Source organism: Cherax quadricarinatus, chromosome 48 (genome assembly GCF_038502225.1).
Source record: "Cherax quadricarinatus isolate ZL_2023a chromosome 48, ASM3850222v1, whole genome shotgun sequence".
In the NCBI taxonomy this organism is placed as follows: domain Eukaryota; kingdom Metazoa; phylum Arthropoda; class Malacostraca; order Decapoda; family Parastacidae; genus Cherax; species Cherax quadricarinatus.
The window spans coordinates 9,570,909-9,584,973 of NC_091339.1; the positions used below are offsets into that span (position 1 = coordinate 9,570,909).

Sequence of the window (14,065 nt, forward strand, 5' to 3'; positions counted from 1 at the left end):
TAAACACATGTATCATCTGAACATAAACACACGTATCATCAGAACATAAACACACGTATCATCAGAACATAAACACACGTATCATCAGAACATAAAAACATGTATCATCTGAACATAAACACATGTATCATCTGAACATAAACACATGTATCATCAGAACATAAAAACATGTATCATCTGAACATAAACACATGCATCATCAAAACATTAACACATGTATCATCAGAACATGCACACATGCATCATCAGAACATTCACACATGCATCATCAGAACATGCACACATGCATCATCAGAACATGCACACATGCATCATCAGAACATGCACACATGCATCATCAGAACATGCACACATGTATCAACAGAACATACACATACATGCATCAACAGAACATACACACACATGTATCATCAGAACATACAGACATGTATCATCAGAACAAACACATGTATCATCAGAACAAACACATGTATCATCAGAACATTCACACATGCATCATCAGAACATTCACACATGCATCATCAGAACATTCACACATGCATCATCAGAACATTCACACATGCATCATCAGAACATTCACACATGCATCATCAGAACATTCACACATGCATCATCAGAACATTCACACATGCATCATCAGAACATTCACACATGCATCATCAGAACATTCACACATGCATCATCAGAACATTCACACATGCATCATCAGAACATACACACATGCATCATCAGAACATACACATTTCTTTCTTATTTCCTGACACATATTTTGAATAGTTTATCCTTCCTTTTAAAGAAATTCTGAAAGGCGACACTCCTGTATGATGAAATCCAATCGGTAATTAGTAGTAATTACGTAATAATTTTTTATAATTTTAATTAACCCGAAAGTTAACGGGAACAATCTATTAGACAAAAAAGTTAAAAGTCTTGCCAACGTACCACAGCAGATTATCTATTGCAGAGGTTGTTTAATTGGGTTTCGTTAAACCCTCGAGTTCCACAGGAACCTGATAGGATTGAATGGAATATGTCATGTGAGACGGAGGAGAGAGAAGTAATATTAAATAATACCAGCCTACCAATGGCGGCTCTTGAAGCTGTGATATAAAGCAAGAACCACATTGTAAACAACACTTGTCAGATTGATTTTGTGATTTGCTTTTTATGTTCTCATGTATTCGTGAATTACTTTTTCTTATTTTCTTCTTCCCCCTTGAAGGATTGTAGAGAATTTTAAGCAGAATGTAAATGAGAAAAGAATTCCGCCAAAACAAAAGTCAGAGGTTTTGTGGTAGTTTAAAGTTGAACGAGGGGAGACTGTCCTATTTTTCGGAACATTCTCAGCAACATCCAAGATTGCTTTCTCATATTCGATCGGTTTCTAATTTTCGACGCTTGTGTAATGTTTATTGTGCAAGGTTCATGGGACTATTTGCATGCGTGGGTGACTGATATATACTGCTACATAGGCCATATCCAAATTGTTATTTCCGTGTGACAGGTGGAGACAGGCTCTTCTGATGTGATCAAAAATTCAACACTTGTGTATCCTACATAGCAGAAAGTTCGTATATTTAATGGAGTGTATTGATGACATTTTGCCACTTTTAATTTACAAACGGTTCAGATTACTTTGATGCTGGTGAAGGGATCCTACACTAAGATCTGGACTTATCTTTCCCTTCGTTGCTTGGACCATATTGGAATGATTCCCGCTGCATAGGCGCTATATGATCCCTACGGGTTTAGTACTCTGCTATAATTATTATAAACCGATTTTATTAATAAAATTGGTTAATGTGATATAATTGGAGAATGTTTATTGTGATTAGAAATGTCACAATGTTTGATTATATTTGGTCGTTCTAGATTAAATCAGCTTAATGCTCTTTTGTGTTTATATCTGTGCCCTCAAGATTGTTATTAAAAATTTGTATGTTATGTATATTAAGGTTACATAACACTTTTTTTAAAGTAGGTGAATCTTACTTAGAAAAAAAAATTGGGATTGAGTTTTTGCTTGAGTAGGTTCCAATTTGCCTTTTTTTGAAAAAATAGAAAAAAAAAAATGAAATATACCGCTTTTCATGCGATAATTTCTTAACGTCGCATCTAGTTTCAACCCTGCCGTCCTGATTACTTCAAGCTTAACGTGCTTGTGTATTTTATCATGCTGGTCTCTTTCAAAGATTTTAATTAGACTTGGTCAGTGTATGTCCTAATTTACCAACTTTACTGAAGAAATTTAGCTATTAGTTTCTAAATGATAGCTTGTATGAATTACTCTTCTAATTCTCTTCAAATCTTCTGCGCTGATATTTAGGTGAATTATTAAGTTTTGCCGCACTCTGTACTATTCCAGTCGCGCCCATTCAGGCATAAATTTATTTTGGTCGCTCAACGACCGAAATAAATCTAATAATAAATTTCATCTGAAAAAAAAAATCAGTAAACTTTGCTAAACTAAATTAGCTTAACAAGGTTTAGTGGTTTATTATATTTAATATTATTTTTTGTCATTACTGCAGACGAGACAATATCCTTGCTTTACTTAGTATTCTGTTAATACTGAACACAAATAAACAATATCAAGACAATGAAAGCGAAGTAAATTCTAGCAATGTAACTGCATCAACTTTTTAGTCGTGTGTCAAGACTAAAATAATGCCCACAACAGGTGTTTTAATTATTATTATAATCAAAAAGAAGCGTTAAGCCACAAGGACTATACAGCTCAGGTGTTTTAAGACTTTAGCTCAAGTTTAGGTACGAAACGAAAGTATGATGAAGCTTCATCAGCTTCGACAACAAAGACAGAACAGTGTTGAAAGAAGTAGCGTCGAGTAAACAAATGACACAAGAAATTAAAGATGTATTCAGTGAGGTAGAGAAAACTGTGTATTTTATCATAGCAAGACCACTCAAGTTTGGGATAAAAACTACTGTTGCATGTTAATGTTCAATGGATGTTTTGCGGAAAATTTTTTTTTGCCTTGGTTTTATCACTTCTTAAACTTTTTTTTATTGGAAGAGTCCTACCGAACCAGTACAAAATTATGCAAAGGTTGCATTAATATATATATATATATATATATATATATATATATATATATATATATATATATATATATATATATATGTCGTGCCAAATAGGCAGAACTTGCGATCTTGGCTTAAATAGCAACACTCATCTTGCCATATAGTTCAAGTGAAAATTTCTGTATGCAATAATATCGCCAAAATCATTCTGAACCTAACGAAAAAAAATATATTTCACTGTGTTTGTTTAATATTTAATTGTAAACAAATCTAAAATATATTTAGTTGGGTTAGGATAAAATAAATTGAGCTTGTTATAATAACATTAGGTAAGTTTTCTAAGATTCTTTTGGTGCAAAATTAAATTTTTTTACATTAACATTAAGGAAAAAAATATATCTTTAAACGTATAAGATTTTTTTTTAGAAAGGACTTAAATTTTAAATGAGCTCTTGCTAACTGACCAGTTTTACATAATCGGCACGACATTATATATATATATATATATATATTTTTATTTTTTTTATTATCACACCGGCCGATTCCCACCAAGGCAGGGTGGCCCGAAAAAGAAAAACTTTCACCATCATTCACTCCATCACTGTCTTGCCAGAAGGGTGCTTTACACTACAGTTTTTAAACTGCAACATTAACACCCATCCTTCAGAGTGCAGGCACTGTACTTCCCATCTCCAGGACTCAAGTCCGGCCTGCCGGTTTCCCTGAATCCCTTCATAAATGTTACTTTGCTCACACTCCAACAGCACGTCAAGTATTAAAAACCATTTGTCTCCATTCACTCCTATCAAACACGCTCACGCATGCCTGCTGGAAGTCCAAGCCCCTCGCACACAAAACCTCCTTTACCCCCTCCCTCCAACCCTTCCTAGGCCGACCCCTACCCCGCCTTCCTTCCACTACAGACTGATACACTCTTGAAGTCATCCTGTTTCGCTCCATTCTCTCTACATGTCCGAACCACCTCAACAACCCTTCCTCAGCCCTCTGGACAACAGTTTTGGTAATCCCGCACCTCCTCCTAACTTCCAAACTACGAATTCTCTGCATTATATTCACACCACACATTGCCCTCAGACATGACATCTCCACTGCCTCCAGCCTTCTCCTCGCTGCAACATTCATCACCCACGCTTCACACCCATATAAGAGCGTTGGTAAAACTATACTCTCATACATTCCCCTCTTTGCCTCCAAGGACAAAGTTCTTTGTCTCCACAGACTCCTAAGTGCACCACTCACTCTTTTTCCCTCATCAATTCTATGATTCACCTCATCTTTCATAGACCCATCCGCTGACACGTCCACTCCCAAATATCTGAATACGTTCACCTCCTCCATACTCTCTCCCTCCAATCTGATATTCAATCTTTCATCACCTATATATATATATATGTAATATGTATATATATATATGTATAATATATATATATATATATATATATATATATATATATATATATATATATATATATATATATATATATATATATATATATATATATATATATATGCAATAAGATCACAGTAAACAGGTGATTTCAAAATATGCAAAACAACCACTTTGAAAGAATAGAGAAATTCCAAGCGCTTTCGTGACTACTCACATTATCAAGGAACTTTGAAAGTGAAGCATCCAAGGAAGCTATATAAGGGGTCCGGCCAGCACCTCACTATCAGATCCCACAACGGTTAAACACGTGACGCGCGGCGAGCCAACTTGGATAGGTCCTTTGCACAACTCACCCCCAAGCTATTCTACCCAAGAAAATATAAAAATTATTTGTCCAGTGTATTATTAAATTCTTCCCAAATTCTATTAATTATAAATGGATCTAATTTATATAAACCAAAGGAAATATTCATATTATTGTCAAAACTGCTTTTTATGAAACAAGATTCAATTATATTCCTGTCGACCATGGACTTGCTTGATACTACTTTCTCAACTTTTTGAAAATCAATTGGATGGTTAAAATCTCTTACATGAATAAATAGAGCATTGGAATCTTGTCCAGTTCTAATGCTATATTTATGTTGTTTTAATCTTAGTTCGAGATTTTTACCAGTTTGACCGTAATAAACTTTATCGCAAATTTTACAAGGAATCTTATAGACACATCCATCAGCATTTTGGGGGGAATTCTTTATCAAAAGTTTTTTTACTGTATCAAGATTTTTGAATACAACTTTAATATTAAAAGTCTTAAGAAGAGAAGGCATATCAACCAAGTTTTCATGGTAAGGGAGAACCAACATATTTTTAGTTGAATAAGGCTGGTTGCCCCTTTTTGGATTAAAAGATTCCTTGTAAAATTTGCGATAAAGTTTATTACGGTCAAACTGGTAAAAATCTCGAACTAAGATTAAAACAACATAAATATAGCATTAGAACTGGACAAGATTCCAATGCTCTATTTATTCATGTAAGAGATTTTAACCATCCAATTGATTTTCAAAAAGTTGAGAAAGTAGTATCAAGCAAGTCCATGGTCGACAGGAATATAATTGAATCTTGTTTCATAAAAAGCAGTTTTGACAATAATATGAATATTTCCTTTGGTTTATATAAATTAGATCCATTTATAATTAATAGAATTTGGGAAGAATTTAATAATACACTGGACAAATAATTTTTAAATTTTCTTGGGTAGAATAGCTTGGGGGTGAGTTGTGCAAAGGACCTATCCAAGTTGGCTCGCCGCGCGTCACGTGTTTAACCGTTGTGGGATCTGATAGTGAGGTGCTGGCCGGATCCCTTATATAGCTTCCTTGGATGCTTCACTTTCATAGTTCCTTGATAATGTGAGTAGTCACGAAAGCGCTTGGAATTTCTCTATTCTTTCAAAGTGGTTGTTTTGCATATATATATATTAGTATTTCATTGTAATGCCACCAGGATTAAAGACTGTTTCCAGAAAAAAAGTCGCCACATTCGCAATTAGTGGGAATAGAATACTGGATCAAAGTCTGTTCATCCAGTTATACAAATTAAGAGAAAACAATTATAAGAGTAAGTTGCCAAATCTGTGATTAACAATGATATAGTCATAATTCCCAAAGAGAGAGCAGCAGAGTTTTTTTTTTTATCAATGCTGTGGGAATTTACTACAAATTATAAATAAATTTCTTAGTATCAAGAAGTTCATCAGTTGACTATGACGAATAAATAAAATAGTTTAGCAATGCTGTTTGTTTTATTTAAAAATATATGTAATTCAGTGTTTCCCGGAAGGTGATTCATATGACGGTTGTCAGATGAAGTCAGTTGATCAAATGAAAATGCTGGCCCACGGATGGCTTCAAACTTCATCCTGTTCCCGTGGTATGGTTTGTTTGTAATCGTGTCATTACGATTTCGTGAGTCAATAAGACATGTTTCCATAAGACACCTGCTGTCCCTGTTCACTTATTAGCAAAATGGGTACCTGGGTGTTAGTCGACTGGTGTGGGTCGCATCCTGGGCCAAAACTGACCTAATTTTCCCGAAATTCTCTTCTTAACAAGTAGAAATAAAGATATTATTATTATTATTATTATCATTATTATTATTAAAGAACATTAGTACAGTATATACAATGTACACAATAGCGAGGCTGACAGCGGTTACCAGCAAGTGACTGAGGAAACATCAAGACGACATAAATGTTCACATTTTAAGCGTCAGTCACATTACTAAGAGTCTTGAGTCACAATAATTATACAGACGTTAGTTTAGGAGGAAGAGTTGCTTAGTATACACACAACATGAAGGATGTGGACTTCGCTTCTCAACTTTCCGCATCACCAACATTAACATCTTCCAAGATATGTTTATGGAAAGGCCTATTTATCCTAGTAAGTTAATATTATGTCTTGCATCATGACTTGCAGATGTTGCAAGGTTCTTTACCTTCCTCTCCCAGACACTTGTCAGTATTCCTTCTCTCATAAGAGCGCAGAGGTTGAATTTCAGGACCTAAATCTTAACCACTGACAAGGTTCACTTCGGCTTCCAGCGGGAATCAGTTTTCAAGTAATTCATATTTTTCTTCATCTGGTGATGAACAGTTACGAACTATTGGTGCGTAGTGAGTCGCCGGCGGCTGGTGGGAGGGCATGGAGATGAGTTATCTCCTGGTGATGTTGGTGGGAGGGCATGGAGATGAGTTATCTCCTGGTGCTGCCAGTGGAAGGACATGGAATTGAGTTATCTCCTATTGATGCTCGTGGGAGGGTATGGAGATGAGTTATCTCCTAGTGATGGTGGTGGGAGGGCATGGAGATGAGTTATCTCCTGGTGATGCTGGTGAGAGGGCATGGAGATGATGAGTTATCTCCTGGTGATGCCGGTGGGAGGGCATGGAGATGAGTTATCTCCTGGTGATGCTGGTGGGAGGGCATGGAGATGAGTTATCTCCTGGTGATGCTGGTGAGAGGGCATGGAGACGAGTTATCTCCTGGTGATGCTGGTGGGAGGGCATGGAGATGAGTTATCTCCTGGTGATGCTGGTGAGAGGGCATGGAGACGAGTTATCTCCTGGTGATGCTGGTGGGAGGGCATGGAGATTACTTGAGCTATCTCCTGGTTAATTATGAGACTGTAATGACGGCCACATCCTTCTTGATGGTGGATGATGCTACATCTGCCATTGTCAGAGGTCACGTACTTTTAGGGGGACAAGCAGGACTAGTTTCACCACATTATTGCTTGCGGTGTCTAATCGACATGTGCCTAGGACAAAAAACTGTAACATATATATATATATATATATATATATATATATATATATATATATATATATATATATATATATATATATATTGTGTATATATATATATATATATATATATATATATATATATATATATATATATATATATATATATATATATATATGCAATAAGATCACAGTAAACAGGTGATTTTAAAATATGCAAAACAACCACTGTGAAAGAGTAGTGAAATTCCAATTTCACTACTCTTTCACAGTGGTTGTTTTGCATATATATATATATATATATATATATATATATATATATATATATATATATATATATATATATATATACCTTTCTTTCAACACACCGGCCGTATCCCACCAAGGCAGGGTGGTCCAAAAAGAAAAACGAAAGTTTCTCTTTTAAATTTAGTAATTTATACGAGAGAAAGGGTTACTAGCCCCTTGCTCTCGGCATTTTAGTCGCTTCTTAAAACACGCATGGCTTACGGAGGAAGAATTCTGTTCCACTTCCCCATGGAGATAAGAGGAAATGAACAAGAACAAGAACTAGAAAGAAAATAGAAGAATACCCAGAGAGGTGTGAATATATATGCTTGTACATGTATGTGTAGTGTGACCTAAGTGTAAGTAGAAGTAGCAAGACGTACCTGAAATCTTGCATGTTTAAGAGACAGAAAAAAGATACCAGCAATCCTACCATCATGTAAAACAATTACAGGTTTTCGTTGTACACTCACTTGGCAGGACGGTAGTACCTCCCTGGGCGCTTGCTGTTTACCAACCTACTACCTAAGATATATATATATAGATATATATATATATATATATATATATATATATATATATATATATATCTTTCTTTCCTTCAACACACCGGCTGTATCCCACCAAGGCAGGGTGGCCCAAAAGGAAAAACGAAAGTTTCTCCTTTTGCATTTAGTAATATATACAGGAGAAGAGGTTACTAGCCCCTTGCTCCCGGCATTTTAGTCGCCTCTTACAACACGCATGGCTTACGGAGGAAGGATTCTGGTCCCTCGTTTTTCGTAATTAATCCGTTCCTGGAGCCGTTACTATAAACGAAATTTACGATTTGCGAATCAATTTTCCCCATAAGAAATAATGTAAATACAATTAATCCGTTCCTGACACCCAGAAGTATTAAAACAAAAAAAATAATTTTCCATGAAATATACATATAGTACATAAACAATACAATGGGAAATGATGAATGAAACATTAACAGCGTAACACTTACCTTTATTGGAGATTCTTCTTAGTGTCTGGGAGACTGGAGGAGGAGAGAGATTGGATTGTTTACAGTTTGGAAGGGGAATCCCCTTCCAGCAACACCTCAGGTACCAATTGCTTCTCTGGGGTTGCTTCTCTTCTCTGTTTCTTAATGCCACTAGGACCACCTTGAGAGTCACTCTAGTCCTGTCTCGCAAAGTAACTGTGGAGAGAGCTCTGTTTCTGGCGTCTCTTTAACACTTCCCGAAAATGGCCCAAGACTTTATCACTGTACATATTTCTCACCTTCTTTACCACAGGCTTGGCACTAGGAGATTTCTTTGGAGCCATGGTAGCTTATTTAGTAATTGGAAGCACTAAAATGAGTGGAATATTATGAAATATTTCGTAGGAGCACTTGAGGGGACCTTCACTCACTGGTAAACAATGCCAGACTGGCTGGGTAGGGAGGGACCACTGTATAATATATATATATTACAGTGGTCCCCCGCTTTTCGTAGTTCCCGGCAATCGTAAAATTCGCCAATCATAGGGGTATTTCCGTATGAACATCGCTTTTCATAGGTTGACTCGCGAGTCGTAGTTCGTCCTGGACGCGTACCCACGGCGTGAGCCGGGGCGGCAGCCACTCTGGCATTGTTTACCAGTGAGCGAAGGTCCCCTCACGTGCTCCAGCGAAATATTTCATAATATTCCATTTATTTTAGTGCTTGCAAGTACTAAATAAACTACCATGGCTCCAAAGAAAGCTCCTAGTGCCAAGCCTGTTGTAAAGGTGAGAAATACGACTGAATTTAAGAAAACCATCATTGAACAATATGAAAGTGGTACAAGTGTGGCCGAACTGTCAAGGATGTATAAGAAACCCTACACAACCTTATGTTCCGTAGTGGCCAAGAAAAAGGAAATAAAGGATGCTGTTGTTGCAAAGGGAGTAACTATGCTGACAAAAATGAGATCACCAGTACTGGAAGAGGCTGAGAAGTTATTATTGGTGTGGACAAATGAGAAACAATTAGCAGGAGATACTCTTATGACTTCGATTATTTGTGAAAAGACTAGGCAGTTGCATGAAGATTTGATAAAGAAATTGCCTGCAAATAGTGGCCAGCAAAGGCTGGTTTGAGAGATTTAAGAACCGTACTGGCATACACAGTGTGGTAAGGCATGGTGAGGCTGCCAGTTCGGACCACAAGGCGGCTGAAAAATATGTGCATGAATTCCAGGAGTACATAGAGGCTGAAGGACTGAAACCTGAACAAGTGTTCAATTGTGACGAAACAGGCCTCTTTTGGAAGAAAATGCCAAAGAGGACCTTCATTACACAAGAAGAAAAGGTAATGCCAGGACACAAGCCTATGAAAGACAGGCTGACGCTAATGTTCTGTGCTAATGCTAGTGGAGATTTCGAAGTGAAGCCATTACTAGTGTACCATTCTGAAAATCCCAGAGTGCTCAGGAAAAACAATGTTATGAAGAGTAAATTGTGTGTGTTTTGGAAATCTAATAGTAAGGCATGGGTCACGAGGGAAATTTTCGTCGAGTGGTTCAATGAAGTGTTTGGCCCTAGTGTGAAGGAGTATCTCCTGGAAAAGAAATTGGATCTCAAGTGCCTGCTAGTAATGGACAATGCACCTGCTCATCCTCCAAACTTGGATGACCTAATTTTCGAGGAGTTTGGGTTCATCACAGTAAAGTTCTTGCCCCAGAATACCACTCCTCTCCTCCAACCCATGGACCAGCAGGTTATTGCAAACTTTAAAAAACTCTACACAAAAGCAATGTTTCACAGGTGCTTGACTGTGACCACAGACACACACTTGACCCTAAGGGAATTTTGGAGAGAACACTTCAGCATCCTCAACTGCATAACCCTTATAGGCATGGCTTGGGAGTGACTACCAGGACTTTGAACTCTGCCTGGAGAAAACTGTGGCCAGATTGTGTTGACAAGAGGGATTTTGAAGGATTTGGGACTGACCCTAATGAGCCTATGTCTGTTGTAAAATCAATTGTGGCACTGAGGAGTTCCATGGGGTTGGATGTGTGTTTGGAGGATGTGGAAGAATTGGTGGAAGACCACAATGAAGAGCTCACCACTGAGGAGCTGCAAGAGCTTCAGCAGGAAGAGCAACACATCGCAGCTCAGAATCTTGCTGCAGAGGAGGAAGAGAGATGGAAGAAGGTGCCTTCTTCAGAAATTAAAGAGATTTTTACTATGTGGGGCAAGATGGAAAGCTTTATGGAGAAACATCACCCTAACAAGGTTGTTGCAAGCCAGGTTGGCAACATGTACAGTGATGACAAAGTCTTGGGCCATTTTAGGGAAGTGTTAAAGAGACGCCAGAAACAGAGCTCTCTCCACAGTTATTTTGTGAGACAGGACTCCAGTGACTCTCAAGGTGGTCCTAGTGGCATTAAGAAACAGAGAAGAGAAGCAACCCCAGAAAAGCAAATGGTACCTGAGGTGTTAATGGAAGGGGATTCCCCTTCCAAACTATAAACAATCCACTCTCTCTAATCCTCCAGTCTCCCATACACAAAGAAGAATATCCAATAAAGGTAAGTGTTATGCTGTTAATGTTTTATTCATCATTTCCCATTGTACTGTTTATGTACTACATGTATATTTCATGTTAAATTTTTTTTTGTTTTAATACTTCTGGGTATCAGGAACGGATTAATTGTATTTACATTATTTCTTATGGGGAAAATTGATTCGTAAATCGTAAATTTCGTTTATAGTAACGACTACAGGAACGGATTAATTACGAAAAACGAGGGACCACTGTAATATATATATATATATATATATATATATATATATATATATATATATATATATATATATATATATGTATGTATATGTATGTATATATATATATATGATATACACATGCGCATCTATCTCCAATACACCAGGGAGGAAGGAGGGAAAGCCGCCAGCTTCAGGGAGTTCCAAAAGTCTAGAAAATATGGATAACTTGCCCATCATTATATGTTTTTTTCCATAGGCTCAGAGACCCTTGGCTCATGGGGAAAGAGTGAATAAGTTCCTTAAGGAGCTAGGCAAAAGACTCAACAGGGTAACTAGGGATCCCAGGGCAGCTACTTTTCTGTTCCAGCGACTCAGCGCTGCTGTTCAAAGGGGTAATGCCTGCTGTATTTTGGGCACGCGCCCCAGTTCTGAAGAGCTGGATGAGATTTTTGCATTATAATCAGTGACAAACATGTAACAATATGTACTAGACATTTATCTTTCACATCTCATATACTGTATATGTCATCTTTATATCAAACAACGTATGTCAAACCTTTTGTACCATATGATGTAATAAAATATACCTACTGGTAAAAAATAATGAAAAGATGGGGTGGTAGGGGAAATATTCAAACGGTTTCAGTAAGAAATCCAAATATTCTTCCTTGAAGCCTTTTTATCCACTTCTCCGAGGTTATGGGTCCCACAATTTAAACCAGAGGTGGACCCCATCCTATTTTTTTATAATAAATAAATAAATATATATATATATATATATATATATATATATATATATATATATATATATATATATATATATATATATATATTATATTGCCGAATAGCTAAAACTTGCTATTTTGGCTTAAACAGTAATGTTCTTCTTGCCGAATAAAGCAAGAGAAAATTTGTGTTTGCAATAATTTCGCAAAAATCATTCCGAACCTAAAGAAAAAAAAATTACTTGTGTTTATTATTAAATTATTGAAAACTTATCTAAAATATATTTAGTTGGATTAGGCTAAACTGAATTGCGCTTGTTATAATAGGGTTGGGTAAGCTTTCTAAAGTTTTAATGGTACAAAATTATTTATTTGTACATTAACATAAATGAAAAAAATATATCTTTAAATACATATAAGAAAATTTTAGAAAGGACTTAATTTTAAACGAGTTATTACTAATTGACCAGTTTTACCAATTCATCACGACATTATATATATATATATATATATATATATATATATATATATATATATATATATATATATATATATGCATGCATGCATATATATATATATATATATATATATATATATATATATATATATATATGCAAAACAACCACTCTGAAAGAATAGAGAAATTCCAAGCGCTTTCGTGACTACTCACATTATCAAGGAACTATGAAAGTGAAGCATCCAAGGAAGCTATATAAGGGGTCGGCCAGCACCTCACTATCAGATCCCGCGCGTCACGTGTTTAACCGTTGTGGGATCTGATAGTGAGGTGCTGGCCGACCCCTTATATAGCTTCCTTGGATGCTTCACTTTCATAGTTCCTTGATAATGTGAGTAGTCACGAAAGCGCTTGGATTTTCTCTATTCTTTCAGAGTGGTTGTTTTGCATATATATATATATATATATATGCATGCATGCATATATATATATATATATATATATATATATATATATATATATATATATATATATATATATATATATATATATATATATATATTTCTTTCATATGATAAGTTGTGGCCCTGATGACTCTCCTCTTTCCACTCTTCCTCCCACTCTTTTTCTCACACTCCACAACAGTGGAGAGAAGAGAGGCGGTACCAGGAGCTGAAACTCGACCCCTGAAACCTCAGTATGGTGAATACTCTCCTCCCACTCCTCTCCTCCACTTCTCTTCCTTCGCTATCCCCCACCCCTCTCTACCCACTCTCCTCTCAGTCTCCCATCCTCTCCTTCACCCACTCCCCTCCCACTTGTTTCCACTCTCGTCCAGCTCTCATCAACTTACTCCTCCTTCCACATCTTCCTCCACTATCCTCTTTTTTTCTACTTTGTTTTCTCCTTCCACTTTCCTCCTCTAGCATTCCTAACCTTCTCCACTCTCTTCTTTACTTATTTTCTCCAGTCCTCTCTCTTCTTCATTCTCTCTCTCTCCCCAACATAGCTCTTAACTACATAGCCCTTCATTTGAACCTTACGACGCTTACTGACATTATCCTGTTATACACGTACAGAACTCGGTGTA

General features: G+C 36.5%; 1 protein-coding gene across 1 annotated transcript in view; it reads left to right on the forward strand.

Annotated features, from left to right (window-relative positions):
• Positions 1-14,065, forward strand: part of LOC128696187 (protein turtle homolog B-like) — a 604,082-nt gene that overhangs the window by 486,532 nt on the left and 103,485 nt on the right. The window lies entirely within an intron of this gene.